The sequence below is a fragment of the Rhagoletis zephyria genome, unplaced genomic scaffold (genome assembly GCF_001687245.7).
Source record: "Rhagoletis zephyria isolate East Lansing unplaced genomic scaffold, Rhagoletis_zephyria_1.1 Rzeph_scaffold_02346, whole genome shotgun sequence".
In the NCBI taxonomy this organism is placed as follows: Eukaryota; Metazoa; Arthropoda; class Insecta; order Diptera; family Tephritidae; genus Rhagoletis; species Rhagoletis zephyria.
Genome location: NW_016159430.1, coordinates 32901 through 39275, shown reverse-complemented (window position 1 = coordinate 39275; position 6375 = coordinate 32901). Strand labels below are relative to the sequence as shown.

The 6375-nt window shown below is 32.6% G+C and overlaps 1 long non-coding RNA gene across 1 annotated transcript in view; it reads right to left on the bottom strand.

The window, feature by feature from the left end:
• Positions 1-1565, bottom strand: part of LOC108366616 (uncharacterized) — a 3529-nt gene extending 1964 nt beyond the window's left edge. Inside the window, exons 1-3 of the long non-coding RNA XR_001848111.1 lie at positions 1480-1565; positions 1236-1326; positions 992-1082 (exon numbers count right to left, since the gene is read on the bottom strand). This is a non-coding gene — a long non-coding RNA (uncharacterized LOC108366616). The remainder of the gene's footprint in view (positions 1-991; positions 1083-1235; positions 1327-1479) is intronic.
• Positions 1566-6375: the final 4810 nt, after the last annotated feature.

Genomic DNA, 6375 nt, shown 5'->3' with positions numbered 1-6375 from the left:
CATATAGATTTTTTTCAGCCTAAAACCATCCTTGGGACACGTGCGCAGGTGGCAGTTTCAAAAAAATCGGTTCAGCCGCTCTCGAGCCTTGCGAAAACTAACAAACGGCTTTCTAAATATAAATTAGTTGAGATATATTCTATATTATAATTATATTTTGACAGTCTCCGTTGTTTCTGATTGGCGCAAAAAAATCTTGCCTAGTGACGAATTCGCCCTTTGATATGGTCGTTACTTAAAGCTATTTATATTCGAAATTGCATGAAAATTGGAAAACAGGAATCTATAAGCTTATCCAGGCAAAAAGCTACCTAAGTACCGAATTTTAAGCAAATCGGACCATAAATACGATTTCTTCGAACAGATCGGTCCCTGGTCCACTTCTCGGACAAAATGGATCATATATGCTAAAAAGCCACCTACGTACCGAATTTTAAGCAAATCGGACCGTAAATACGATTTTTTCGAATAGATCAATCGGTCCCTGGACCACTTCCCGGAAAAAATGGGTCATATATGCTAATATATGCTAAAAAGCTACTTACGTACTAAATTTTAAGCAAATCGGACTATAATAAGATTTTTTCGAATAGACCGGTCCCTGGTCCACCTACAAGAAAAAAAGTAAAAATTTTTAGCCTAAAACATGGTGGTTACCGAAAGCTATTTGTATACAAAATTTCATGAAAATCGGACCAGCCGTTCGCGAGATTACCTGTTACAAAAAAAGGGACTTCTCTTTATATAATTAGTATAGAAGATATTTTAGTGTTTCTCCTTATCAAGCTAATTAATTGTACTATAAAATCTCCAAAAACGTAAATTTTTACATCTCTTTATTATTAAACGTGCGACATTTATTTATTTATGTATGTATGTCCTTAAATCTTCCCTCGATATGAATTATTGTAAGTAGATTTTAAAGTAATAAAAGTTATATATTATATATAAAAACGTTACAACAATACGTGCATTTAAAAAGTATATTTACATCGTTTTTTGCACCTTTTCGCTACGGCTATTCGTTGATGAAATCACCTGAATGGCACATCAGCACACCAAATCAACCACAATTGTATTTCCTAGATAAGAAAAAAATCGAAATTAATGTTAAATTAATAAATGTAAATAACGTTTTGAGAATACACATATATGTGTAGATTTTAAAGTAATAAAAGTTATATATTATATATAAAAACGTTACAACAATACGTGCATTTAAAAAGTATATTTACATCGTTTTTTGCACCTTTTCGCTACGGCTATTCGTTGATGAAATCACCTGAATGGCACATCAGCACACCAAATCAACCACAATTGTATTTCCTAGATAAGAAAAAAATCGAAATTAATGTTAAATTAATAAATGTAAATAACGTTTTGAGAATACACATATATGTGTAGATTTTAAAGTAATAAAAGTTATATATTATATATAAAAACGTTACAACAATACGTGCATTTAAAAAGTATATTTACATCGTTTTTTGCACCTTTTCGCTACGGCTATTCGTTGATGAAATCACCTGAATGGCACATCAGCACACCAAATCAACCACAATTGTATTTCCTAGATAAGAAAAAAATCGAAATTAATGTTAAATTAATAAATGTAAATAACGTTTTGAGAATACACATATATGTGGCATTTTGTTAAAATAACTTATCTTTAGATAGACCATTTTGTTTTATATATTTCATTGTGTAACCAGTAAATAAAGTTCCTGTTAATTTTTAAACCCTTTTTGCATTCTGTGTAACCGGTAAATTTTGTTACCATCTCATAAGCTGGTTACAAAGTATTGCCCCATGAAATGTGCAATACCAGAAATTTTACAAATCTTCATAACTGAATTGCTGAAGATTTTGACTGCATTATCAGTTGCTTTATCAAAATGCCGCGGATATACATCGTCACCTTAATTCACAAAGGCCGTAACCAACCAATTTTTAATTTTACAGGAGAAGCAAAAAACATTATAAAAAGAGTATCAAAAATAGGTAGGGCCTTTTAAAAAGTGTCATGTAACTCCGTTGTTTTTGGTACTAACACTTAAAAATTTTTGTTGAAGGTGTATTTTAATACATCCTACCATACTCCGTGAAAAACGCAGTTTCGAAAAAAGTGTTTGGTTAATAAGGCCTTTGTGAATTAAGGTAACGATATGTACATATGTGTGTTAGTGGATGTGTGCGTGTATTCTGTACAACCATGTATACAATAAAAATATTGACATGTTTTTAAATAACAAAATTTTATTTTTTATGTTAATCTAACTTTATAAATTAAATTAATTAGAAAGAAAAAATTATAATTAGGGTATTCACAATATGTCGTAAGCATCGTAAAATCATAAAATGTTTCAATGTAAAATAACGGTTAGAATGGTTGTAAAGGATTTGTAGGGTATAATAAGGGCTAATTATATATTATATACGTTTTAAACATTTTGGCGTAGTTACACATCCTCTAAAAGCATTTTAACAGTAATTTTACATTGAAAAATTTTACGATTTTATGACTTTACGACTTGTTGTGAATACCCTCAATATATTTTATTATATAATTAATCAAAAATGAATAGTTGATGATACAAATTAAAATATATTTTACTAGCTTATGCCCGCGGGTTTCACCCCGCGTTTTTATAGAAATATGAAAAAAATTATAGATGTTAGATTTTATTTCTGTACCCATTTAGTTATAGCTCGTTATTTTTAAGCGAGTTAAAGTTAAAACTATGAAATNAAAGTGTGTTTGCATTGTTCAACTTTGCGTTCAACATTTGCGTTCAACTCAGCGCAGGGTTGCACGAAAAAAAAGTTGAATGGCTAAAAATATCAAAATATGAAAAAATATCCAAATATTCGCAATAAAAAGGTGTTTGCATTGTTCAACTTTGCATTCAACTTTTGGTTGAATGGCCTTTCAACTTATCGCTTTCAACAAAGTTGGTCGCCAGCCAACATTTAGCCATTCAACTTTTTTTTCGTGCAACCCTGCGTTGAGTTGAACGCAATTGTTGAACGCAAAGTTGAATAATGCAAACACTGCTTAAGACCATCCTAGTAGCCTATTTTTCAATCCAGGTCATAAACCATCTTTGGGCAAAATTTAATTTTCAAACAGGTGGCAATTTTTAAAAACGTAGCCTACTTTCCAANGAGCAATTGATACATTTTGCATAAACAACTCCATACCAAGTTCCAGTATCTTTCCACAAACACTTCCAGGGATATGTGGCNAATGCAAACACTGCTTAAGACCATCCTAGTAGCCTATTTTTCAATCCAGGTCATAAACCATCTTTGGGCAAAATTTAATTTTCAAACAGGTGGCAATTTTTAAAAACGTAGCCTACTTTCCAATCTAGGTCAGAAGCTATCTGTGTGCAAACTTTCATGCAAATCAGTTCAGTCATTTACGCGTATTAATTTAATTAAACTTTTCTAATACGTGACAGCTCTTAAAAAAGTAGCCTATTTCTCAACATAGGTCATAAGCTATATCTACGCGAAATGTCATGCAAATCTGTTCAGTCCTTTCCGCGTATTAATTTAATTAAACTTTTCTAATACGTGACAGCTCTTAAAAAAGTAGCCTATTTCTCAACATAGGTCATAAGCTATCTGCTTGCAAAATTTCATGCAAATCCGTTCAGACTGTTCCGCGTATTAATTTAATAAATCTTTTTTAGCAGGTGGTAACTCTTAAAAAATTAGCCAGTTTTTCAACCTACCTCATAAGCTATCTATGTGCAAACTTCCATGCAAATTAATTCACTCATTTCCACGTATTAATTAAATTAAACATTTCTAATAGGTGGCAACTCTTAAAAAAAGTAGCCTACTTTCTAACCTAGGTGATAAGCTATCTGTGTGCAAAATTTCATGCAAATCTGTTTAGTCGTTTCCGCGTATTAATTTGATTAAACTTTTTTAACAGTTGGCAACTCTTCCAAAAATTAGCCTATTTTCCACTGTAGGTCATAAGCTATCTGCTTGCAAAATTTGGTGGAAATCCATTCAGTCGTTTCCATGTATTAATTTAATGAAACTTTTTTAACAGATGGCAACTCTTAAGAAAAGTAGCCTATTTTCCAATCTAGGTCATAAGCTATCTCTGTGCAAATTTTCATCCAAATCTATTCATCGTTCCCGCATATTAAATAAATTAAACTTTTTTAACAGGCGGCATCTCTTAAAAAATAGCCTATTAACCAATCTGGCCTATAAGCTATCTGCGTACCAAATTTCATGCAAATCCGTTCAGTCGTTTCCACGTGATGATTTCCCAAACATCCAAACATACAAACTTTCACATTTATAATATTAGTAAGATTATTAATAAATCTAAAATTAATACCTGAAAATATATACACCTTAAAATATCTATATCCAACTTAAAAGTAATACTAATTAAAAATTACAATATATTTTATTATATAATAAATCTAAAATTAATAGCTTAAAATATCTATATACAACGTAAAACTAATACTAATTAAAAATTATAATATATTTTATTATTAATAAATCTAAATTAAGAGTTGGTAAGATTATTATAACTATTCCTTAAGGGCTAATTATACATAACTTATATCAAGTACTTAAATCATACTTTTAATATTTACAACTAATACTATCTTACTCTAGCCTAGCTTAACCTTAAGTTTATGTTTTTTGAAGTGAAACTTCTTAGGCGGCGGCATCGCAAAAATCGAGAGTGGAATTTTTAAAACTGAGTGAGAAGGAAGACATAGGTAGTACAGGGAAGGGGAAAAAAGAAATAAAGCGACGCATGACGGGTACGAGTGCCTACATATGCATATTTGNCTTCTGAAATAATATTTAAAGTATATTAATCATTTCTGAGAGCTGGGCATCAACAATTAAAGCGTACTTCTAATTGCCGCTGTTGTGATGAGATGCCGCTAATTTTCTCCATTTTGAGTCCCTTCTGTCACCTGAAAAAGACATGCGTGCCAAATGAACTTTTCTCTCAAAGTTTACACTGCTGGCAAATGTAAATAAGGATTACAATTTAAACACTAATTAATCCGACTAAAGTAAAATCAGTGGAAAATTAACAATAAAATACTTTTTTCGAAAAATCTATAAAGGACCCTTTTATTTCTCAAAAAAACCTGGGTAACAGTTGTTCGTCGCCGCGCTGTAAAGTAAAAGTACAGTTTTCTACCAAAATAAAAAAAAAACCTTATTTCCACAAATTTTATTTTTTATTAATAAGGTCAATGAGTGAACTTTACCTTTATAAAAAACATTTTATATGTCATAATAAAAACGGTTTACTATCCAAATGAATTACTTTTATTTATGCCTAGATATATTAAAATTTGGGCGTGGAACTTGTCCAACCTAGACCGAAGGTTCCTCAAAAAGCTTGTAAGAAACGGCTTCGATTTTACCCAAACGACTTCACCAGACGTACGTCTTCGGTTCGATAAGAAAAAACGACGTCGGAATGACGTTGAATTTTGTATGGAAAAAACGACTTCGTTTCAGCGTTGTTTCGAGTTTACCCAAACGATTTCACCAAAGCGACGTCGTAACGACGTCGTTTAGAGTTGACCCAAACGACTTCACCAGAGCGACGTCGTAACGACGTCGTTTCGAGTTCACCAAAACGACTTCACCAGAGCGACGTCGAAACGACATCGTTTCGAGTTCACCCAAACGACTTCACCAGGGCGACGTCGTAACGGCTTTACCAAAGCGACGTCGTAACGACGTCGTTTCGTGTTCACCAAAACGACTTCGCCAGAGCGACGTAGTAACGACGTCGTCTTCGCCCTGTGGCAAATTGGGTACTTATGGACAGCCATGTTTTCATGCATGTATATATATTTATATTTGAATGGTTGTATATATATTTGTACGTATGCACATATGTTTGTGTACATGTATATATGCACATATCGATGGCTGAGTGGAAGATCGACCTATCTCGGCAGCCAGTTCGAAAACGCCCTATCTCCGAAAAATTTTCAACAACGCTCTATCTCAGAAAACTTTTCAAGAACGCCCTAGTTCATAATTTTATTGAAAAACTCCCTATCCCAGAATTTGGTTGAAGAACGCGCTATCTTAGCTGCCGATTCAAAAACGCCCTATCTCAGCTTATTTGCAATGTATTTTCAATTGAGATAGGGCGTTTTTGAACCGAATTATGAAATAGGGCGTTATTCAACCAAATTCTGAGATAGGGTATTTTTCAAAAAAATTCTGAAAAAGGGCGTTTTTCAATCAAATTCTGAAGTAGGGCGTTTTTGAAAAGTTTTCTGAGATAGGGCGTTTTTGAACTGGCTGCCGAGATAGGTCGATCTTCCACTCAGCCATCGATAGTAGTACAAA